The 25,166-nt window shown below is 36.8% G+C and overlaps 1 pseudogene; it reads left to right on the top strand.

Moving 5' to 3' along the window:
- LOC108316895 overlaps window positions 1-24,268 on the top strand; it is a 36,181-nt pseudogene extending 11,913 nt beyond the window's left edge.
- The last annotated feature ends 898 nt before the right edge of the window (window positions 24,269-25,166 follow it).

Here is a 25,166-nt window from a genome sequence, read left to right as displayed (position 1 = left end):
GAATGTGTTGACCCACCCGGCCCCTCCTGGGCTCTTTGTAGTAGATGTTGCAGAGAGAACTCCGAAGAACTCTATGATTTTGAGGGTACAGTTTGTAATCTTTATGACACATTATTATATTTGCAAAAAAATATTTGGAGGTTTGAGAATATTTTCTGACAAAAATTAAAGTAAAATATAAAACACAAAGTTGTGAATAAAATTTTATACTCTCAGCTATCGAAAATACATCTGGGAAAAAAGATTGAATGGGAATACAAAAAAATAAAAACAGATTATATCTGGGTAGTAAGATTAGAACTAATTTTCTTTTATCTTCATACTTTTTTGAATTTCTCAGTCTTCTTACAAGGAGGGTGTATGTTGTTTTGTTGAGGAAAAAATGTGTGTGTGTGTGTGTGTGTGTATTTAAAACCTAGTTTGCCAAACAGACGTCTTTTTAAAAAAATTTATTGTACTTTAGGTTCTGGGGTACGTGTGCAGATCATGAGGATTGTTGCATAGGTACACACATGGTAATGTGGTTTGCTGCCTCCATCCCCCTTGGCCCCCCTTAACAGACCCCAGTGTGTGATGCTCCCCACTTTGTGATCATGTGTTCTCATTGTTCAACACCTGCCTATGAGTGAGAACATGTGGTGTTCGATTTTCTGTTCTTGTGTCAGTTTCCTGAGAATGATGTTTCCAGATTCATTCATGTCCCTACAAAGGACATGAACTCATCATTTTTGATGGCTGCATAATATTCCATGGTGTATGTGTGCCACATTTTCCTTGTCCAGTCTATCATCGATGGGCATTTGGGTTGGTTCCAGGTCTTTGCTATTGTAAACAGTGCTGCTGTGAACATACGTGTGCATGTGTCTTTAAAATAGAATGATTTATAATCCTTTGGATATATACCCAGTAATAGGATTGCTGGATCAAATGGAATTTCTATTTCTAGGTCCTTGAGGAATTGCCACACTGTCTTCCACAATGGTTGAACTAGTTTACACTCCCACCAACAGTGCAAAAGCGTTCCTTTTTCTCCACATCCTCTCCAGCATCTGTTGTCTCCAGATTTTTTAATGATCACTGTTCTAACTGGTGTGAGGTGGTATCTCAATGTGGTTTTGATTTGAATTTCTCTAATAATCAGTGATGATGAACATTTTTTCATATGTTTGTTGGCCTCATATATGTCTTATTTTGAAAAGTGTCTGTTCATATCCTTTGCCCACTTTTGGATGCGTTTTTTTTTTCTTTCTTGTAAATCTGTTTTAGTTCTTTGTGTATTCTGGATATTAGCCCTTTGTCAGATGGGTAGATTGCAAAAAATTTTTCCTATTCTTTTGGTCGCCAGTTCACTCTAATGATTGTTTCTTTTGCTGTACAGAAGCTCTGGAGTTTAATTAGATCCCATTTGCCTATTTTGGCTTTTGTTGTCAATGCTTTCGGTGTTTTAGTCATGAAGTCTTTGCCTATGCCTATGTCCTAAATGGTTTTGCCTAGGTATTCTTCTAGGGTTTTTATGGTATTAGGTCTTATGTTTTAGTCTTTAATCCATCTGGAGTTAATTTTAGTGTAAGGTGTCAGGAAGGGGTCCAGTTTCTGCTTTCTGCACACTGCTAGCCAGTTTTCCCAACACCATTTCTTATACAAGGAATCCTTTCCCCATTGCTTGTTTTTGTCAGGTTTGTCAAAGATCAGATGGTTGTAGATGTGTGGCATTACCTCCGAGGCCTCTGTTTTGTTCCATTGGTCTATGTCTCTTTTGGTACCAGTACCATGCTGTTTTGATTACCGTAGCTTTGTAGTACAGTTTGAAATCAGGTAGCATGATGCCTCCAGCTTTGTTCATTTTGCTTAGGATTGTCTTGGCTATGCGGGCTCTCTTTTGGTTCCATATGAAGTTTAAGGTGGCTTTTTCCAGTTCTGTGAAGAGGGCCATAGGTAGCTTGATGGGGATAGCATTGAATCTGTAAATTACTTTGGGCAGTATGGCCATTTTCATGGTATTGATTCTTCCTAACCATGAGCATGGAATGTTTCTCCATCTGTTTTTGTCCTCTCTTATTTCCTTGAGCAGTGGTTTGTAGTTCTCCTTGAAGAGGTCCTTTACATCCTTTGTTAGTTGTATTCCTAGGTATTTTATTCTCTTTGTAGCAATTGTGAATGGGAGTTTGCTCATGATTTGGCTTTCTGTTAGTCTGTGATTGGTGTATAGAAATGCTTGCGATTTTTGCACATTGATTTTGTATCCTGAGACTTTGCTGAAGTTGCTTATCAGTTTAAGGAGATTTGGGGCTGAGATAGTAAGGTCTTCTAAATATACAATCATGTTTTCTGCAAATAGAGACAATTTGACTTCCTCTTTTCCTAATTGAATATGCTTATTTTTTTTTTCTTGCCTAAGTGCTCTGGCTAGAATTTGACTACTATATTGAATAGGAGTGGTGAGAGAGGGCAACCTTGTCTATTGCCAGATTTTAAAGGGAATGCTTCCAGTTTTTGCCCATTCAGTATGATATTGGTTGTAGGTTTGTCATAAATTGCTTTTATTATTTTAAGATACATTCCATCAATACCTAGTTTATTGAGGGTTTTTAGCATAAAGGGCTGTTGAATTTTGTCAAAGGCCTTCTCTGCATCTATTGAGATAATCATATGGTTTTTGTCTTTGGCTCTGTTTATGTGGTGGATTATGTTTATAGACTTGCATATGTTGAACCACGCTTGCATCCCCAGAATGAAGCTTACTTGATCGTGATGGATAAGGTTTTTGATGTGCTGCTGCAGTCAGTTTGCCAGTATTTTATTGAAGATTTTTGCATCTATGTTCATCACGGATATTGGCTTGAAGTTTTCTTTTTTTGTTGAGTCTCTGCTGGGTTTTGGTATCACGATGATGTTGGTCTCATAAAATCATTTGGGAAGGATTCCGTCTTTTTGGATTGTTTGGAATAGTTTCAGAAGGAGTGGTACCAGCTCCTCTTTGTACATCGGGTAGAATTCAGCTGTGCACCTGTCTGGACCTGGACTTTTTTTGGTTGGTAGGCTATTAATTGCTGCCTCAACTTCAGCCCTTGTTATTGGTCTGTTCAAGGTTTCAACTTCTTCCTGGTTTAGGCTTGGGAGGGTGCAAGTGTCCAGGAATCCATCCATTTCTTCCAGGTTTACTGGTTTGTGTGCACACAGTCATTTGTAGTAACCTCTGATTGTAGTTTGTATTTCTGTGGAGTCAGTAGTGATATCCCCTTTATCGTTTTTTATTGCATATATTTGATTCTTCTCCCTTTTCTTTTTTATTAATCTGGCTAGCAGTCTATTTTGTTGATCTTTTCAAAAACCAGCTCCTGGATTTGTTGATTTTTTAAAGGATTTTTCTGTCTCTATCTCCTTCAGTTCTGCATCAATCTTAGTTATTTCTTGTCTTCTGCTAGGTTTTAAGTTTTTTTGATCTTGCTCCTCTAGCTCTTTCAATTTTGACAACAGGATGTCGATATTAGATCTTTCCTCTTTTCTCTGGTGGGCATTTGTTGCTATAAATTTCCCTCTAGACACTGCTTTAAATGTGTCCCAGAGATTCTGGTATGTTGTGTCTTCATTTTCGTTGGTTTCAAAGAACATCTTTATTTCTGCCTTCCTTTCATTGTTTATCCAGTCGACATTCAGAAGGCAGTTTTTCATTTTCCATGAAGTTGTGCGGCTCTGAGTTAGTTTCTTAATTCTGAGCTCTAATTTGATTGCACTGTGGTCTGAGAGACTGTTTGTTATGATTTCGATTCTTTTGCCTTTGCTGAGGAGTGATTTACTTCCAATTATGTGGTCAATTTTAGAGTAGGTGCAATGCGGAGCTGAGAAGAATGTATATTCTGTGGATTTGGGGTGGAGATTTCTGTAGATGTCAATTAGCTCTGCTTGTTTTAGAGGAATATCATTTTGTTTTTTTAATATGTTGCTGAGTTAGTGGAAATGCTGTAGTCTTAGCAATCTTATTTTAGTCCAGTGTTTGACAAAATTTCTCAGGCTATTTTATTATATCAAATGGACTGTGGACTGAGTGAAATACAGTTAGGTAGAGTCATGATTGAACAGTGCACTCAGTTACGTTTACTGAACACTCATGACTTGCCAGGCCCTTTGCTGGACACTGAAGATGTGAATAATGGGATTCCTGCCCTCAATGAGGCCCAGCACAGGGAACAACAAACAGTGCAAATACCCATAGTTCCACAGTGATATGCATCCATTGGAAGGATGTCAAAGTGTTCTGGAACATTGAGGAATGACTGACCTTGGGCCAGCATCGTAGAGAAGAGAACTTTTTTAATGTAAAGCACCATTCTAAGTAACTTGTTACATCAGCCAAAGGTCATAGTTGCAAGCAACAGAGGAAGACTACGGCTGATTATGCAGAAATGGAATTTTATCCAGCCTGAGTGACAGAATGAGACCCTGCCTCTAATATATATAAAATATATATAATAAGATATATATTATATATCATAAGATATATATTATATAATAAGATATATATTTATACATAAACATAAATATATGATATATAACAAGATAAATATTAGTGTATATAAATCATATGTAATAATAAATAAATAAATAAATATATATACGAAATATTAAGAAAAGACGTTGTAGAATTTTTTGCCTGTAGAACCAGGCTTGAGACTGAGTTTCTAGGAGCAATATCTAAAACGTTGCTGCAGAGCTGGCTTCCGTGAATAGAGCCATCACTGTGACTGACGCTGCTGCATCAGGATTCAGTCTTGCTACCACTGAGCTCCTGAAATGCAATGTATCTCTAACAGCATCATCAACAAAATAATTGCTATCATATTCATCCTTCTTCAAGCTACCTTTTCAGGATTGAAGTCTAGGGTAGGTGAGGAAATGAGGCTTCTGGAGCCTCAGTTACATGCCTGTGCCCTAGCTGTAATGAGGCTGGAGGTTTTTTTTTTTTTTTTTTTTTTTTTTGAATTGATAGGACTTATAAGATGGGGCACTCTATGTACATTATAGGTATTCAAAATGTGCTAGGTAACCAGAAAACCTGACTGATGTCCACCATACGTGTTATATCATTTAATGCTTATGATAGTTCTGTGCAGCATTACGTTTTCTCCATTTTTAAGATGAGGAAACTAAAGATCAAAGGAGTTAAAAAAATGTGCCTAAGTTTTCAAAGCAAGATGTGGTAGAGCAAGGAAATGAAGTCTGTCTGGTTCCAAAACTCATACATTAGCAATGAAAATACAAGAAGACGGTTATCTAGAAACCTAAAAAATTGCTCTCACCAGACACTGAATCTGCTAGTACCTTGATCTTGGACTTCTTACCTTCCAGAATTGTGAGGAATAAATGTTTATTGTTTAAGCCATCTAGTCTATGGAATTCTACTGTGGCAGCCTGGACTAAGATAGGCAGTATGGTTTGGAAATAAAGAAAGAGGAGATGCTCTGAGGTACAAATGATTGAGGCTCAGCAGATTTAGGGCCCAACTGTGTTTCCTATAAGGAAGAATCTGGTATCAAGAATACTTTTGATCAGTGATTTTGCTAAAAACTCCTTTCCTTGGTTGGTTGGTTGGTCTCCCTTCCCTTCCTTCCTTCCTTCTTTCCTTCCTTCCTTCCTTTCTTTCTCTTTCTTTCTAACAGTATCTTGACCTTTTTTCTTTTCTTTTCTTTTTTTCTCAGTTTTTTTCAGCTGTAAAGTGTTAGTGATTTAATTTGTAAGTCTTTGGTTCTTAACCTGTTGAAAGTTAGAGGATTTTCCTCCCATGTAACATTTTGCACATATGTATGTCTTCAAGATTTTCACAGAACTTCTCCTGGAGCCTACCCATAGAACGATTATAAGTTTAGGTGATGAGGGCAAAAAGAATTGTAACTGGGAAAACGACATCATCAAGACTTGTACTTTAGAAACATAAATTTGACAGTAAGATGGAACAAGGGTTAGGAAAGGGTTAAATAACGTTGAAAGGTATTGTATGACTTCAAGCAAGAAAATGATGAGGATTTAGTTACATAAAAATTGTTAACTGTTTTGTGAAAACTTAGAGAGACTTGTCTGTGGACAGCTGTACATAAAATCTAGGTGTTCATTCAATTACAGGATAGGTAAGGACATGTGATTTGAAGCAGTTCATATTTGGGACTTCTGTGGCCTGTTAATGTTTACTAACAAAATGAAGTAACTCTGAAAGCCCTTTTAGGTTGACTGAATAGAAGCACAGTGTTTCCTCAGGGAAGTGTAACACACTCTGCTCTTCTCTGGTTGAGTTGTAAGTAGAATACTGCTTCAAACCTTAGGTGCTATGTATAAAAATACATCCATGTATAGCTAAAGGAAAAGGGCATCTAGGAGAAGGATGATAGGGCAGTAGAATGCTAGGGGATTATTTCACATATGTAAGAGGAAGAATCAGAGCATGATATTGCTGAGTCAGATTAGAGGAAGACAGAATAAATATTTTCAAATATTTGGAAGGCCACCAGGTAAAAGACTGGTTAGATTCTCTCTCTCTCTCTCTCTCATGCTCCGAAAGTCAGAGAAGACTATTGAGAAGGAGTTAGATTTGAGCTCAGTTTAAAAAAGAAGTCAATGACAACTTGAGCTGTCTAAAAAGGAAATGTCTTGCCTCATAAGGCAGAGGGGCATTTAGACAAAAGCTGGAGAACCATCTGCCAGGCGTTCTGTAGGAGAGAATTCTGCATGGAAGCCAGGGACTGGTGCCGGGAATGGGTAATGGATGAGTGGAAGATGGAGGAGAATGAGCCATTTGAACTCTAAATTATATTAAATTCTAAGACTATGCAATGCTACATAATCAGATTTCACCATCTTAGTTATCCAAATGATTGGAATAACAGTATTGAAAAAAAGAGTAATGGCCAAAGGACTCTTGAAGCCACAACAATTTCTGAGAGACTCGTGAATAAAGCATTCAGACACTCTATCTTTTTTTTTTTTTTTTTTTTAACATCTGAGTTTTCTTCCTCTGGACTTGCTGGGCAACAGTGAGAGTTCATAGAAAGAAAACACATTTTTACTGATTGAAAAGCAAAGAGCAGTGAAGAGTGTACAATGTTTGATAAGACACTGGAATGAAAAGAAAGGGGAAAAGGGGCTAGAAATTCTTTCCCAGGAAGAGCAGGTAGTGGCGAGACAATAAAATTACTAATAATTAATTTTATAATTTTTGAACATGTATTATGTGGCACACACTGTGCAAAGAGTTGTGCAAACATTGTTTCAGTTCACTTCACAAAATCCTTAAGACAGGAGGACGGGGTATCCAATCTTTTGGCTTCCCTGAGCCACATTGGAAGGAGAAAATTTGTCTTGAGCCACAAAAAAAAAAAAANAAAAAAAAAAAAAAAAAAAACACTAACACTAACAATAGCTGATGAGCTTTAAAAAAATGGCAAAAACGCTCATAATATTTTAAGAAAGTTTACCAATTTGTATTTGGCCACATTCAAAGCCATCCTGGGCTGCATGCAGCTTGTGGGCTATGGGTTGGACAAGCTTGTCCTGTGAGGTAGTATTAATATCATCCCCTTTTTATAGATAAGAAAATGGAATCTACGAGTTAAGCAGCTTGCTAGTAAGTAGCACTGGGATTATTAAATGGACTACTTAAATATATTATCCAAAGATTTTCAGTATCCAGAGTTCATCCACAGGAGTGCATAATCCAAAGTTTATATAATTGAAATCTATTTTACTATGTTAATATTAATTAGTCTCCAAAGATCAAACAGATTTCTCTCTCAATAGTGCTTTCTCTAATCCACTCTTGTCTTTCTTAGTTAAAGCAGTGATGTAGCTGTATAGCCAGATGGATACAGCTTGGATTGACAGGGGCTCTCTATGTTTATAAAGAGTAGTTTCATGTTCATCTACCCATCTGCTTGGTATCCATGCAACCATTAAATGGAACAGCTTTTGCATATTTATACTCTTGTTCCTGCCATGCAGAGATGGGGATTTACATGGTCATTTAGAAGTTTGACTGTCCATTTAGGAACATCTCATAATACCCAACAGAACAAAATTACAGAAGTATAACGTTTTCCTTCCTTCTTTTTCTTTCTTCATGTTGTAGTTAACCATATGGGTCCAATTTGGATTGAGTAAGACTCCTTCCTATAAGCAGCTTACCTTAGCTTGCAAATCAATTCTCCAAATGATTTGGCTCAGCAAAATTCTTGTTGATCCACAAATTCACACTGTTTCTGCCTACTTCTATTTTGCCTTTATTAATGACCCTTTTGCCTTCTACTTAGTCTTGCATTGATTAGCCAAGGGAATAGGAAACATCTGTTCATAGCAAGTACTCCTGGAGTTTCAATAGACAAAGACTATTAATTAAGACATAATACACATTGCTTCTATATCATAGAGACTGTATAAAAAACACTTTAAAAAATATCTTACAGCTGAACAAAGAATGTTATTGCCCTGGCCATCCAAGTCTAGGGACAGCATTAAAGAATATGAGTGTTTCTCAATGATTCTAGTCTATTAGCCTCATTGAAGGTCTATATACTCCCTTCTCCCTCCCACACAGCATTGGCCAAAGTCAGTCACTGCTGATTTTCACACATGCCTTTCCACACTGCATGCAGCCCTTTAGTGAATGATTTGGCCTAAATTTACCAGGACCCAAATAGAAGTAGCAAGAAGGTGGAGAACAGACAACACCATCTCCTTTCTGGCAGTAATCTGACCACAGCCTTCAGGCTTTGCCAAATCTCTTGCTTTGTAATGCTCCTTTTCCTTCTGCCTATTTTCTGGTGAGAAATTAGTAGCCTCTACAGCCTGACATGAAATCTAATTAATTCTCAGACTCAAGAAATGTTAGTACTAGAAGAGACATCACCTTATCAGATTAGAGCAATATTTTTCAAACAGGAAGTTGTGACCCGTTAGTGAGTGTTAAAATCAATTGATGGAGTTGTGATAAATTAAATATGGTCAATTAGGAGCAGTGACTCATGCCTGTAATCCCAGCACTTTGGGAGGTCAAGGCAGGCAGATTATATGAGGCCAGAAGTTCAAGACCAGCCTGGTCAACATGGTGAAATCCCATCTCTACTAAAAATACAAACATTAGCTTTATGTGGTGGCAGATGGCTGTAATCCCAGCTACTTGGGAGGCTGAGACAGGAGAATCGCTTGAACACGGGAGGCAGAGGTTGCAGTGAGTTGAGATTGTGCTACTGCACTCTAGCCTGTTTGACAGAGCAAGACTGTCTCAAAAAAAAAAAAAAAAAGTGAAATATGGTCACACATTCTCTGACTCACTATTAAGAAAAAGGAGTCCATGTCACCTCCTGAATCTGGGTTGGCCTTAGTAATCTGTTTAGTCAATAAAAGGCCTCAGAAGAGTCATGCTGGGACTTTGGAGGCCAAGTCATAAAGAAGTTTGCAGGTTCAGCTCAGGTGTCTTGCAAAGCTCATTCTTGGGACACTTTCTGTGGGAACCCAGATGCCAAGCTGTGAGAACCCAGACCACATGGAGAAACCAAGTATAGCTGCTTAGTCAACAACCAGATTTGAGCTCCCAGCTGCCAGCCAGCATCTACTGCCAGCCATGTGAGTCCTCTAGGTTATCCAACACAAACGAATCTTCAGAAGTCTGCCACTTCGGCCTATATCTGACTGCAAGTGCAATGAAAACCCCAAGCAAGAACCACCCAGTGGGGCCATTCAACCCACAGAAACTCTTGAAATAATTAACATGTTGTTTTTAAGCTCTAAGTTTTGTTATGCAGCAATATATAACCAGAATATAGATCAAAATAATTTTTTAATGAATTAGAATAAAATAGAATACAAAATAATAAAGGGATATAAAGGCTAAGTGCTATTTTGTAAAACTTTGAATATCGTGTGTGTGTGTGTGTGTGTGTGAGAGAGAGAGAGAGAGAGAGACAGAGACAGAGAGAGAGAGAAAAGCTGGGTTGTAATGTAAAATGTTTTTCTTTTGAAAGAACAGATTTATAGTTAAATTACCTGCATACCATACAGTTCATTCATTGAGTGTACAAGTCAATGCTGTTTAAAGTATATTTACTTTTTTGCAAGTATTACTGTGATCAATTTTATAACATTTTAGTCACCTCTCTCCTCAAAAACTTTTATCCATAATAGTCATTTCCCATTTCTGCCCCCTGTTTAATACCAGGCAACTACTAACATACTTTATGTCTTTATAGATTTACCTATTTAGAAAATTTCACATAAATGAGATTATCTTAGTACATTTGTGTTGCTACAAAGGAATACCTGAGGCTGGGTAATTTATAAAGAAAAAAATGTATTGGGTTTATAGTTTTGCAGATTGTACAAGAAGCATGGCACCAGGATCTGCCTCCAGTGAAGGCCTCAGGTTGCTTCCAGTCAAGGCAAAAAAGAAGGAGAGCCAGCATGTGCAGAGATCACATGGAGAGAAAGGAGGCACGAGAGAGAGAGGGAAGTGCCAGACTCTTTTAAACAACCAGCTCTCATAGGACGAATAGAGTGAAAACTCACTCATTTTTAAATTTTTTCATTAAAATTGTTCAGGAGTATGTTGTTTAATTTCAACATATTTGTGAGTTTTCAGAAATTCCTCCTTTTATGGATTTCTAGTTTTAAACAATTACGTTAGAAAAGATACCTGATATGACTTCAACTTCTTACATTTGTCAAGAATAGTTTTGTAGCCTAACATATGATAAATCCTGGAGAATGTACCATGTCCGGTTGAGAAGAATGTGTTCTGTAGCTGTTGGATGGAATGTTTTGTATGACTTTGTCTGGAAGTTCATGTACCTCCATTTCTTAGGGTCAGCCACTGGCCTTCTATTTGGTCCATTTTGTGATGCTATGTTTTCGTGCTTGTTCTTGATTCTGTGGTTGAATGTTGATGTCTGAATATTTGAAAGACTAGGTCCTTATTTCAATCTTTACAGACTGGCTTTGTCTGGGAAGGCTCTGTAGCAGGTATGATGTTGGGGCACACTAGAAGTTCAAGGTAACTGCAGCTGGCACAGTGTTGCCAGAAGCCTAGGGCATGTTTGGCAGGTGTGGCACTTGGGCAGGCCAGAGCCTGGGTTAGATACAGCAAGTGTGGCAATAAAATGTGCGTGAATCCTAGGGACCACTGAGGACTGCTTGATGCTGAGGGCTGTCTGGAGCCCAGGACCACTGATACTGGCCTGGCTATCATGTGGAAGTGGGCCCTCTCTAGAGACTGAATTGGCTGTCACATTGATTTTCAAGATGAAAGGATCCCACAACTTTAAGAAATAAATTTCTATTGTTTGTTAGCCAACTAGTTGATGGTATTTTGTTACAACAGCCTGAACGAACTAAGACATTTGGGTATGGTGATGACTTTTTGGTCACAACACCAAAGACACCATTCAGGGGAGTAGTTACTGATAAGTGGGACTTCATTAAAATAAAAAGTTCTGGTTCTATAAAAGACCAAAAGAGAGTAAGAGACAAGAGAATAAGACGCCACAGACTAGGAGAAAATATTTGCAAGAAAACATTTGCAAAGGACTTATTTGATAAAGGGTACCTAAAATGTGCTTGGAACTCTTAAGACTTAACAATAAAAGAATGAAAAACCTGATTCATAAATTGTAAAAGTTTTAAACAGACACTTCGCCAAATAAGTTATATAGATGGCAGAAAAGCATACAAAAAATATCAACATCATATGTTATTAGCAAATGGCAAGTGAAAGAACACTGAGACACTGCTGCACACCTAGTAGAACGAACAAAATTTGAAACACCAACAACATCAGTGCTGGTGAGGATGTGGAGAACTAAGAACTCCCATTCATTTTGGGGCAGAATGCAAAATAGTACAGCCACTCTGGAAGACAGTTCGGCAGCTTCTTACAAAGCCAAACATTCTCTTACGATATGATACAGCAATCACACTCCTTAATGCCTACCCAAATAAGTTGAAAACATATCTACACCAAAACCTGAAAATTAGTATTTATAACAGCTTTATTCATAATTGCCAAAAGCTGGAAGCAACCAAGATGCCTTTCACTAGATAATAAACTATGGTACATCCAGATAATGGAGTATTATTCAGTATGTAAAGAAAAGGAGCTATAAAGCCATGAAAAGACATGGAGGAAACGTAAATGCATATTACTAAGTAAAATAAGCCAATATGCAAAGGATACATACTATTTGATTTCAAATGTATAACATTCTGGAAAAAGCAAAAATATAGAGACAATAAAAGATGAGGAGAAGAGGGAGAGAAGACTAAATAGGCAAAGCACAGAGGATTTTTTAGGGAGATGAAACTGTTCTGTATGATGCTATAGTGATTGATGAATGTCCTTATAAATTCGTTTACACCCATAGAATGTACAACACCAAGTTTGAACCATAATGTGAACTATGGACTTTGGGTGATAATAATGTGTCCCTGTAGGTTCACCAACTATAACAAATCTACAACTGTGGTGAGGAATTTTGATCATGAGAGAGGTTGTGTCTATGTGTGGGGAATATATGGGATATCTTTGTGTAGTTTGCTCAAGTTTGCTGTGAACCTAAAACTGCTCTAAAGTTTATTTTTTTTATTTTTTAAAAATTTTTAAATTGCATTTTAGGTTTTGGGGTACATGTGACGAACATGCAAGATTGCTGCATAGGTACACACATGGCAGCGTGATTTGCTGCCTTCCTCCCCTTCACCTATATCTGGCATTCTCCCCATGCCATCTCTCCCCAACTCCCCACTCACAACTGTCCCTCCCCTATTTCCCCCTAACAGACCCCAGTGTGTGATGCTCCTCTCCCTGTGTCCATGTGATCTCATTGTTCAACACCTGCCTATGAGTGAGAACATGCGGTGTTTGATTTTCTGTTCTTGTGTCAGTTTGCTGAGAATGATGGTTTCCAGGTTCATCCATGTCCCTACAAAGGACACGAACTCATCGTTTTTGATGGCTACATAATATTCCCTGGTGTATATGTGCCACATTTTCCCTGTCCAGTCTATCATCGATGGGTATTTGGGTTGGTTCCAGGTCTTTGCTATTGTAAACTGTGCTGCAATGAACATTCGTGTGCATGTGTCCTTATAGTAGAATAATTTATAATCCTTTGGATATATACCCAGTAATGGGATTGCTGGGTCAAATGGAATTTCTATTTCTAGGTCCTTGAAGAATCACCACACTGTCTTCCACACTGGTTAAAGTTTATTTTTAAAAGCAACAGATCAACATCCAATTAAAAAATTAAAGAGTTTTTGGCCTAGACTTAGGTAGGAAAGAAGAGGTAAGGTCACTCAGTACATATAAGCTGTAAACAAGAATTCTTGCTGCTTGAAAATACTCATCATTGACTTTACCTGCGCATACAAGAAAACTGACAAAATGCTAAGGCTTACCTGCATGATTAGTGGATATTTTCCTTGTTCAGCAAAAGGCCAGTAAAAAATATTTCTGACTGAGCTCCGACATGAAAACAATTTACCACCTCATCGTTCTTAAACACAAGGTTCAATTCAAAGTGTGTTTAATCTTGACACATACCATATGCCTGAGAATGCTCCCTGAATAGAAACCTGGATGTGAGGATAATAATGCATGTGTATGGTAACCAATAAATATTTCAATGAGGTTTGTTTATTCTCCAATAGTGGGGTTTGAACAATTCAGGTATTTTGATTCCCTATCCCATCTAATTTTTTTTTTTTTTTAAACCATAGAGTCTAGATCAAGTATTGGCCTGTTAACTTAACTGGTGGTAGGCACTCAATAAACATTTCCTGGAGAAATGTGAATGTGTTGAAATGGACTGATCAATATATCTCTAGAACTGTCTAGGCAAGGGATGCATTGATCAAGTGGTAAAGAGGGACACACTGGGATCTGCTTGCCATCACTTGGATCATCACTTGGTTCTTAAGAACATTTATCTCCTTTCCTCAGCAAGTCTATAGCAACCTTGCTTTTCAGCCAGCAAACACTAAGGTCATCCTGCTACCTGGTGGTGCTATGTCTCACCTGGACTATTACAATATTGTCCTAATCTCTCATCTTCTAGTCTCACCCCATTTTATTCCATCCTGCATGTCCCCGTAGAGTTATTTTTAGGAAATACAAAGCTTGTCACATCACTTTCTATGCATAAAACCTACTGCCCACAGGATAAATTCCAAGTTCTTTAGCATGAAGTACAAAGTCTTTCACAATTCAACCATGGCTTATTTTTTTGAACCTTTTCTCCTTTTCCTTTCTGTGTGGAATTTCAAATGCTTTGTAATTTCTAACCCACCTATTGTGCAGGACAAAAAACTTGGTGTATCTTCAACTCCTTTCTTTCTCTCATATCCCATATCCAATGCATCAGCAAATCCTAATGGCTCTACTTTCAAAATATACCCTAAATTTGAGCATTTTAGCCATATGTGCTCATACTACCCTGGTCCAATTTAATATGATCTGTTGCATAGATTATTGGAATACTTTGTAACTTGTTTCCCTGACGTCTATGTATCACAGAGTAGGATAGTGATTCTCTTAAAATCTGTGTCAGGTCGCATCACTCCTGTCTTCAAAGCCCTCCAGTGACTTCTCATCTAACTTGGAAGGAAGCTCCCAATCCTCACAAGGGTCCTTTATCGCCTACTACTTCCCCACTTATCTGCTCTGCTGCAGCCACTTTTCCTACTCTCAGGAGCTTTGCACGTGCTATCAACCTCCTCTTTCTGAAAATGCCTTCCCCAGCTATCTACACAGCTGACTATCTCATTTGTTTCTGGTTTCACCTTGAATGTCACTTTATTAATGAGATCTTCCCTATTCAGTCTATACAAAATAGTATCTCTTTCCTCGTTTACACTCTACCCTGCTTCATTTCCCCCCATAGCATTTATCAACATCAAATATTTGCTCTTATGTTACCAGGCCCCCCACTTTAAAACATACATTCCAGTTGGGCATGGTGGCTCATGTCACATAATCCCAACACTTTGGGAGGCTGAGGTGGGTAAATCACTTGAGATCAGGAGTTCGAGACCAGCCTGGCCAACACGGTGAACTCCCATCTCTCCTAAAAATACAAAAATTAGGCAGATGTGGTGGCACATGCCTGTAGTCCCAGCCACTCGGAGGCACAAGAATCGCTTGAACCTTGAAGACGGAGGTTGCAGTGAACCAAAATTGTGCCACTGCACTCCAGCCTGGACAACAGAGTGAGACTCCATCTCAAATAAATAAATAAACAAAAATAAATAAGAATAAGAAAATAAATACATTCTTTCAGAGATGACTTTATCTGCTTTGCTTATTTTGGCATCCTAATTTCTACAACAGTGCCTAGCACACACTAAGGGCTCACTAAAGTATTTCTTGGCTGAATTGAAGTGATTGAGAGACTGTTTTGCTTCTTTCCTCATGTTAAGACTAGATTGTTGAGCTCAGTTTCTTTTGGATAACTACTTAGTAATTTGCTCTAAGTAAAAGACTGTCTGAACTGAGATTTTACAGAGGTATATATATTTCTAATAATATTGATACCATATATAGGATGTTGGAGAATGCTGTATTTTTGTAGTAACTGCATCTTTATTATTTTATTTGGCCCTCATAACACAATATAGAAAGTATCAATGTTATCATTTCCATTTTTTCTTAGGTTGGAAAACTGATACTTTACTAAGAAGCAAAATGTCAGTACTTTAAAGATAAGGAAACAGTAATCCCACAGAAAATATGGATTCAACCATGACCTTAGAATAGCCTGGAAAAAGGAAAGACAGAGATATAATATGAAGTCTTTCAATATTTTACTGTGCATCTATGGAAGGACAAACCATTCCAACAAATGGAGGGAGAAATATTTTTGAAAAATTATATCCATCCCAAAATAGAACAAGCCACCTTGAGAGTGACTCATCACTGGAAGTGTTGCAACAGTGACTAGACTATTAGCTTCCAGCCAAACTTGTCACAGGAGGAATGTCATAGAGAAAACTCTAGTATTCTTTAAACCCAATGATCTATGAATCCATAAACTGTATCATACTTCATGCTCCAAAGAGTATTTTAGATCCTTTAGTGATGGACAAAGAATCATTATGAAAAAGAGTGAAATAAATCATTGTCTTTATAAATAATCTCAGGTAGATTGTAAGAAGCAGCCCTGTTACAAATTTCAAGTAAAGAGCTTGAAGGCCTAACAATGAAATCAAAGAGGGGACATTGGCCCAGGCAATACCAGCTGCTACATAGCAGCAGGAGAACAAGCTCCACGAATTTCCTTGATACAAACAGTCCAGTTCTGTGATTAACCCCTACACCAGCTGCCCAGAGTGAGGAAACAGTGTCAGAACTAGCAGAGTCTATTGTTGACAAGAGGAAACTGGGGGTAGAAGGTTAGATGTGATTAAGAGATGGTGTTTTCACATCCTGGGGATTGAGTTGTTGTTTGTGAGTGAGTTTGACAGAAATACTTCTTCCTTTCCTGGCTGATCTGCAGCCAAGCATATGGGTCAGAAATTTCAAGCAGATAAACAAGGGTCTCACGCTAAAGCACTCTCAAGAAAGCTTGCTTATTCAGCTACATCATGTTTGAGATAAATTTAAAAACTAGTGTTTTGTTGACCTTGAACTAATTTTATTTAAATGATACTTGAAACCAAGATCTAGGGTAAGAAAGGGGGGTTGAAATGGAACACTTAACCAAGTGGCATATGGAAGGATAATTTTTTTATCTCATCGAGTTTATAGTACATTTGTAAATAGAAAACATTACATTAACTACATAAAAGAAATTATGAAAGCAGTTGTCATGAATATACAAAGGGAAAATTCAATCTTTTTTCAAGCTCTTCAATGAGCTTTAAAGTCAGTAAATTACTACAGTGTATTAAGAGACAGCCTGTCTAAGAGATAGTTGTCTATTATTTGTTGTCAAAATAAATCTAATTTTTTTGTGAAGGATCTTCCCACCACCTATCTGTGTGCTGTACTCTTGCTTAAGGATCTCTGCTGGCTTCCTCTTGATTTTTCAACAAAGCTCTGACTCCAGTATGGTCTAGAAAACGCTTCACACTGAGCTCCACTAGATAACTCTAAGTGCCAGCATTGTGCCTCTCTCCAGGCTCCACAGCAGAACCTGTTAGACTGGTTTCAGCACTTGACTCTTATCATTTTCACTCTGCCTACCTGGAATGCTCTCTTTTCCCTTCTTCATCCCAGCAAGCTCCTTTTCATCCTGAAACTTGCAGGTGGTGGTGGTAAGGGAATGAAAGCTTTCTAGTCTTTCCCATCCCCAGATGAACTTATAATTATCTATAAACCAATGGGATTTCTCATCTTTACTGCTATGGTGTTACAGTCTTGATGAACATCTTTATGGTTCATAACGAATTACTAATTAAAATGAATATTATCTTGGCCATCTTTGCACTCTCACCAGTGATGCAGTTCAGTACAGTGGCACTGGAGCCAGGCTGCTTGCACATTTTTTAAAGGCTGTGCTACTTACTGGTGGATATATTTGGGCAATTATCTCATCTTCATAGCAAGTATTTGGAATAAGGCCTTGTTTATGTACTCAATATATTTTAGCTATTATTTACATGTCCCAACACTGGCAAGTTCTTGATGTTTAATAATCATAACAGCAAACACTAAGCACTTGGTATGTAGTTAAGTACCTTTTTATTCTTTATTTTGTGGGTACATGGTAGGTGTATATATTGTATTAAGTACCTTTCATGTAATGCCTCATTAATTCACACAGCCAGGGCCAAGACTAGAGTGAAGCTAGCAAGGCATCTAAGGGCACAAAATTTAAGGATGTGCTCAATGTTGGGGTTGAGCAAGTGCCTTCTGCTGAGTCTACACTTGCATCACCTTGAGAATGACAACCTCCTTATCTAACAGCTTTATTGAGATATAATTAATATACTATATAATCCATTTATTTCAAGTGTACAGTTCAGTGGCTTTTAGTATATTCACAGCGTGGCGTGACCATCACAATCAATTTTGGAACATTTTCATCTCCCTACCAAGACCCGGCACTCATTCGCAGTCAGCCTTCTCTTACCTTCACTCTCAAGAGCTCTAGGCAACCACGAATCTGCTTTTTGTCTCTATAGATTTACTTCTTCTAGACATTTTATATAAACGTGCCTTACGTGGTTCTTTGTGACTTGCTTCTTACACTTAGCATATTGTTTCCAAGGTTCACCCATGTTGTGGCATCTCTCAGTACTTCATATTTTTAATTGCTGAATGGTATTTCATTGAAGAGATATACCACATTTCGCTTATCTGTTCAGCAGTCGATGAGCACTTGGGTTGTTTCCACTTGTTGACTACTGTCAGCAATGCTGCTGTGAACATCTGTGTGGACATATTTTCATTTCTCTTGAGTATATACTGAGAAGTGAAATTACTAGGTCAAATGGTAACTCTGTGTTTGACATTTTGAGTAACTGTCAGATTATTTTTCTAAGTGGTTGCACCACTTTACACTGCCACCAGCAGTGGTCCAAATTCTTCACACCTTCATCAACAATTTTCTTTTCTGCCTTTTGGATTACAGCCACCCTAGTGGGTGTGAAGTGCTGTCTTACTGTGATTTTGACTTGCATTTATATTTTCATGTGACTATTTGTCATTTGTATATCTTCTTTGGAAAAATGTCTATTTAGATATTTTGCCCATTTTTAAATTGAGTTATTTATGTTTTCATTATTGAGTTGTAGGTGTTTATTTTATATGTTGTAGATAAAAGTATCTCAGATATATGATTTGCAAATATTTCCTCCCATTCTGAAGGTGTATTTTCCTTTTTTTTTGTTTTCCAAATAATGCCCTTTGGAGTAAAAAAGTCTTTGATTTTGATGAAGTCCAGTTTATCTTACCTTCTTTTTTCAATTGTGCTTTTGGTGTTGTATCCAAGAAAGGCTAACCCCAGGTTAAGATTTACTCTTTTTTTTTTTTTTGAGATGGAGTCTCACTCTGTTTCCCAAGCTGGAGTATGGTGGCATGATCTCAGCTCACTGCAACCTCTGCCACCTGGGTTCAAGAGATTCTCCTGCCTCAACCTCCCAAGTAGCTGGGATTAAAGGCTCCCACCATCACGCCTGGCTAATTTTTGTATTTTTAGTAGAGACAAGGTTTCACCATGTGGGCTTGAGCTCCTGACCTTGTGATCCACCCACCTTGGCCTGGCAAAGTGCTGGGATTACAGGCACGAGCCACCGTACCCGGCCCGAAGAGTTACTCTTATGTATTCTTTTAAGAGTGTTATAACTTTAGTTAATGCTAACATTTAGGCTTATGATATGTCGGAATTAATTTTTTTTTTTTTACTGTGGTAAGAACACTTAACATGAGATCTAGTCTCTTGACAAAATTTTTAAGTGTGTAATGTAGTATTGATAACTACTGGCATAATGTTATACAACATATCTTTGGAATTTTTAATCTTGCATAACTGAAATCTTATGCCATCGAACAGCAACTCCTTTTTTCTTCCTCCTCTCAGCCCTTGGCAACCACTATTATACTTCCTGCTTGTATGAGTTTGACTGCTTTAGACACTTCCTATAAGTACACAAATGCACCGTTTGTCCTTTTGTGGCTGGCTTACTTTGCTTAGCATAATTTCCTTAAGGCATCTATATTGCTACATATGGCAGAATTTTCTTCTTTGTTAAGGTGAATAATATTTCATTATGTGTTTTTAACTCTTTAAAAAATCTGCTCATCTGTTGATGGACTTTTAGGTTGTTTCCACATTTTGACTTTTGTGAATATTGCTGCAATGTATATGGGAGTACAATATCTCTTATAGATCTTATTTCAGTTCTTTCAATTTTTTTCAGTTCTTTTGGTTAAGTACTCAAAAGTTAGACTGCTGGATCACATGATAGTTCTATTTTTAATCTTTTGAGGAACCTTCATACTGTTTTCCATGGCAATTGTACCATTTTACATTTTCAAAAATAGTTTACCGGGGTTCCAATTTCTCCAAGTCTTCACCAATACTTGTTATCTTTTGTTTCTTGTTTTTGATAAAAGTCATTTTAATAAGTGTAAGACGTTAGCGATCTGACTCTGGTTTTAATTTGTATTTCCATGATGTTTAGGAATGTTAAGCACTTTTTTCATATACTTGTTAGCCATTTATATGTTTTTGGAAAAATGTTTATTTAGGTCCTTTGTCAATTTTTGAATCAGGTTTTTAGTTTTTTTGTTTTTTAAGTCTTGAGTTGTAGAAGTTTCTTATATATTTTGGATATTAACCCATTCTTAGATATGTGAAAAAATATTTTCAAATTTTTGAAAATGTTTACAAATATTTTCTCCCATTTTGTTTGTTGTCCCTTCGCTCTGTTAATTGCTTCATTTGCTGTGCAGAAGCTTTTTAGTTTAATGTAGTCTCACTTCTTTATTTTGCTTTGGTTGATTGTGCTTTTGGTGTTATATCCTTGAAATCATTGCCAAGACCAATATCGTGATGATTTTTCCTTGTATGTTTTTCTTGATTCTAGAACTTTTACAATTTGGGGTCTTAAATGTAAGTCTTAAATTCATTTTGAGTTTGTTTTTGTGGATGGTCTACTATAAAGGTCCAGTTTCATTACCGTGCATGTAAATATCCAGTTTTCCCAAACACCATTTATTGAAGAGACAATTCTTACCCTATCATATATTCTTGGCATTCATGCTGAATATCAATTGACTCTATTTGTGTGAGTTTATTGCTGAGTTTTTTATTCTGTTCCATTGGTCTTTCTTGATGCCAGTACTAGTACAAATAGATTAGTAATATATTTTTATATTATACCCTAACTTTGATATTATACTTTGATATGATACTCCAGCTTTGTTATTTTTTTTCTCAAGATTGTTCTGGTTATTTGCAGTTCTTTGTGGTATTATATGATTTTTAGGATTTTTTTCTATTTCTGTAAAAACGTCAGTTGATTTCAAAAGAAGACATGCAAATGGCCAAGAAGTATTTGAAAAAATGCTCAGTATCTCTAATGATCTGGGAAATGCAAATCAAAGCTACAATGAGATATACTGAGCACAGTTAAAATAACTGTTAACAAAAAGACAAAAAATAATGGGTAACAGTGAAAATGTGGAGAAAGTAGAGTGCTTTTATAATATTGTTGAGAATATAGAGAAATGCAGCCACTATGGGAAATTGTATGGAGAGTCCTCAAAGATTTAAAATAGAAGTTGAGGAAGTTCCTTATATATTTTGTATATATACTGCTGAGTGTATATACAAAGGAAGGGAAATCAGTATGTCAAAGAGATATCTGCATTCTCATGTTTATTACGGCACTGTTTACCATAGCCAAGATATGAAATCAACCTAAGTATTCATCAACAGATGAATGTATAAAGAAAATGTGGTATATATACAACAATGAAATGTTATTCAGGCATAAAAATAATAAAGCCTTGTCATTTGCAGCAACATAGATGGAACTGGAGTTCATTATGTTACATGAAATAAGCCAAGCGCAGAAAGATGAGTAGCACATACTCTCTCTCTTATGTGGGAGCTAAGAAAGTGGCTCGCATGGAGATAGAGAGAATATTGAATACCAGAACCTAGAAAATGGGGAAGATGAAGAGAGGTAGGTTAATGGGTCCAAAAATATAGTTAGGGCCAGGTGCACTGGCTCACACCTGTAATCCCAGCACTTTGGAAATCCAAAGCGGGTGGATTGCTTGAGCTCAGGAGTTCGAGACAATCATAGGCAACATGACAAAACCCTGTCTCTACAAAAAATACAAAAATTAGCCAGAAATTGTGGTGCACATCTGTAGTCCCCACTACTTGTGAGGGTGAGGTAGGAGGACGGCTTAAGCCTGAGAGGCAGAGGTTGCAGTGAGCTAAGATCACGCCACTTCACTCCAGCCTGGGTGATAGAGCAAGACTTTGTCTTAAGAAACACATGTACACACACACACACACAAACAAAACAAAAAAAAAACAAGCAGAAAACAAACATACAGTTAGGCAGAAGAAGTTCCAATATTTGATAGTACAATAGGGAGAGTGTAGTTAATAATTGATTATATATTTCAAAATAGCTAAAAGAAAAATAAGCAAAAATAAAAGAAAAGCAAAAAATAGCTAGAAGAGAATAATTGAAAATAATAATACAAAGAAAAGATAAATGTTTGAGGTGACGAGTATCCCAATTGCCCTAATTTGATCATTACATATTGAATACATGTATCAAAATATCACATATACCCCCAAAATGTTTATAATTATATATCAACTTGTAAAATTCAATTGGGATTTGTATAGGGATTGCATTAAATCTGTAGATAACTTTGGGTAATATGGACATTTTAACAATTTTAAGTCTTGTAATTCATGGACATGGAATATCTTTCCCTTTATTTGTGTCTTCTTTAATTTCTTTCAACAGTAACTTGTAGTTTTCAGTGTATGTCTTTCACCTCCTTGGTTAAGTTTGTGCCTAAATATTTTATTATTTGGTGCCATTTTACATGAAATTATTTTCTTAAAATTTTTTTTGGGTAGTTGATAGTGTATAGAAACAACAGAATTTTATATGTTGATATGTTGACTTTGTATCCTATAACTTTACCAAATTCTATAAGGTTTTTTTGCGGCATCATTAAAGTTTCCTACAAGATAATACCATATGTAAACAGAGACAATTTTACTTATTTCTTTCTGATTTGGTTTAGATGTTTGTCTCTTCAAATCTATCTTTGAAATGTAATCACCAGTATTGGGGGTGGGCCCTGGTGGGAGGTGTTTGGATTGTCAGGGAGGGTCCCTCATGAATGTCTTAGCACCATTCCTTGATGATAAGTAAGATCTAGCTCTGAATTCACCCAAGATTTGGTTGTTTAGAAGTGTTTGGCACCCTTCCTCTCTCTCTCTTACTCCCACTCTCACCATGTGATATGCCTAATCTGCCTTCACCTTCCATCATGAGTAAAAGCTCCCTGAGTTCTTGCCAGAAGCCAAGAAGATGCTGGTGTCATGCTTTCTGTACAGCCTGTAGAACTATGAGCCAATAAAACCTCTTTATAAGAGCCCGTTAAACCTCTTCCTCATAAATTACCCAGTCTCATATATGTTTTTACAGCACTACCAGAACAGACTAACACACTTTGCAATTTAGATGTTCTTTATTTCTTTTTCTTGTCTAATTGCCCTGGGTAAGGCATCTAGTACTGTGTTGAATGGAAGAGTAAGGAGTCAGTGCTTTGCTCCTGATCTTAGAAGAAAAGATTTTCAGTTTTTTTAAATTATTGAATATGATATTAGCTGTGGGATTTTCACAGATGGCATTTATATGTTGAGGTAGTTTTTTTCTATTCCAAACTTACCATAGTGCCTTGCAAGTGGCAGGTATGATAACAAACTCAGGAGGGTTGCATGAGGGTTCTAGTTGTCACTATGGGGTTTTTTTCTGTGCCAGGAGGCTCTCCAACATTGGGGCTCAGTCACTGCCTCATTCGCCAGTGTGGTGACCTTCTCCAAAACTGAGCGCTCAGTGAAGGTCCAGAGTGGAGCTGTGCACTGACTGTGCATGTTGCCTGTACTTACCCTTCAGTTTTGTGTATTTACCTAAATGGTTTTCATCTGCTTTAGCTAGTTATCCAAAGAAACCTATGATGTCTTACCTTTGATTTTTGAAAGAACAACAGCCCATATTTAAAGCTCAGAACCCATATGCAAAAAATTCAGAACTAATTAAAAGAATTGCTGAGCTATGGAGGGAACTTGCTCATTCAGAGGAAAAAAAATATGTGAAGATGCTTACAGGGCAGACTGGCAGACATTCAGAGAAGAGATAAACAGAATTCAAGAACAGCTAACTCCAAGTCAGGTAATATCTTTGGAAAAGAAATCACACAAAAACTTTAAAAAAAGAAAGCATTAATGAAAAACTAAGAGCTAACAATGCTAGGAAAACCAAAAAGACCTTGGTCAGCTTATAACATTTTTGTGTCTGAAAGCTTCCAAGAAGCTAAGGATGGTTCATCACAGGCAAAGCTGAAGACTGTAAATGAAAACTGGAAAAATCTCTCTGTTCTAAAAAACAAGTATATATTCGGCTTGTTAAAGATGATAAAATTCACTATGATAATGAAATGAAGTCTTGGGAAGAGCAAATGATTGAAGTTGGACGAAATGATTTTATACATCTTAAAATGAAGCAACCACCAAAAGATGGGACATAAGAGTGTTAAAATAGAAGATTGAGTTGTGTTCATGATGCATAGGCACAAGAAACCAATTAGGTCTCAATACATGAAACTACTGTAAAATTAGAAAAGATAAAGTTGGTAAACATTTTATATTTATTTTTCTTTAGCCTGTGAACTTCTACCAGTTTAATACATACTATTGTCTAGATTTGGAAAACCCAGACTTACGCAAAAAGGTTTATGCAAAATTTATTTCGTATTTAGGAACCACTGAGGATCAAAGTAATCCATGCATATGTAGCAGTGAACTGTTTTACTTTTGGTAAAGGTAAATCAGACTGTGAAGTGTTTTCTTTATACTGGATGACAACTAAGGAAAGAATATCATTGTTTACTTGTATTATGGAGGCAGGAGTTTCCTTTTCACAATTGTCACAAATTGTGGAAGCCACAGTGTTCTGTGATTGTGCATTTTTTTAAAAAGCACCCAAAACTCATCTAGGTAAATTTCAGTTCCTAGGGATAATTCATATTATATTCAGAGTTGGTGGTTGTACATTTAAGTGATTGCTGATTTCAGCTGCAGCTTTTTATAAAAGGGACTGATAAACTTATAAACCTTTTTCTTGTTGCCATTTCCTAAAGTAAAACTAAGAAATTATGTACTGGATCTATGCATATCATTTTATGTTGCACAGAGTAAAAATTTTAATCTTTAATTTTACATTTCCTAATTGTATGTTTTAAGATCAAACATTTTGTTTCACAGCTTTTTCCTTTTTTAAGTAAGGCTTTGTATTTTTTTCTGAATTATTTTATCTCTTGTGAGCATATTTATCCAGAAAGAAAACTTGTGTTGTATAAATTTTAATATGAGAAATCTAACAAATGGAACTCTCCAAAGTCTCTGAAATTTGAAACATTTTGCTTA

Source organism: Cebus imitator, unplaced genomic scaffold, assembly GCF_001604975.1.
Source record: "Cebus imitator isolate Cc_AM_T3 unplaced genomic scaffold, Cebus_imitator-1.0 Scaffold194, whole genome shotgun sequence".
Taxonomy (NCBI): Eukaryota; Metazoa; Chordata; class Mammalia; order Primates; family Cebidae; genus Cebus; species Cebus imitator.
This window is presented reverse-complemented; position numbering and strand designations above follow the sequence as displayed.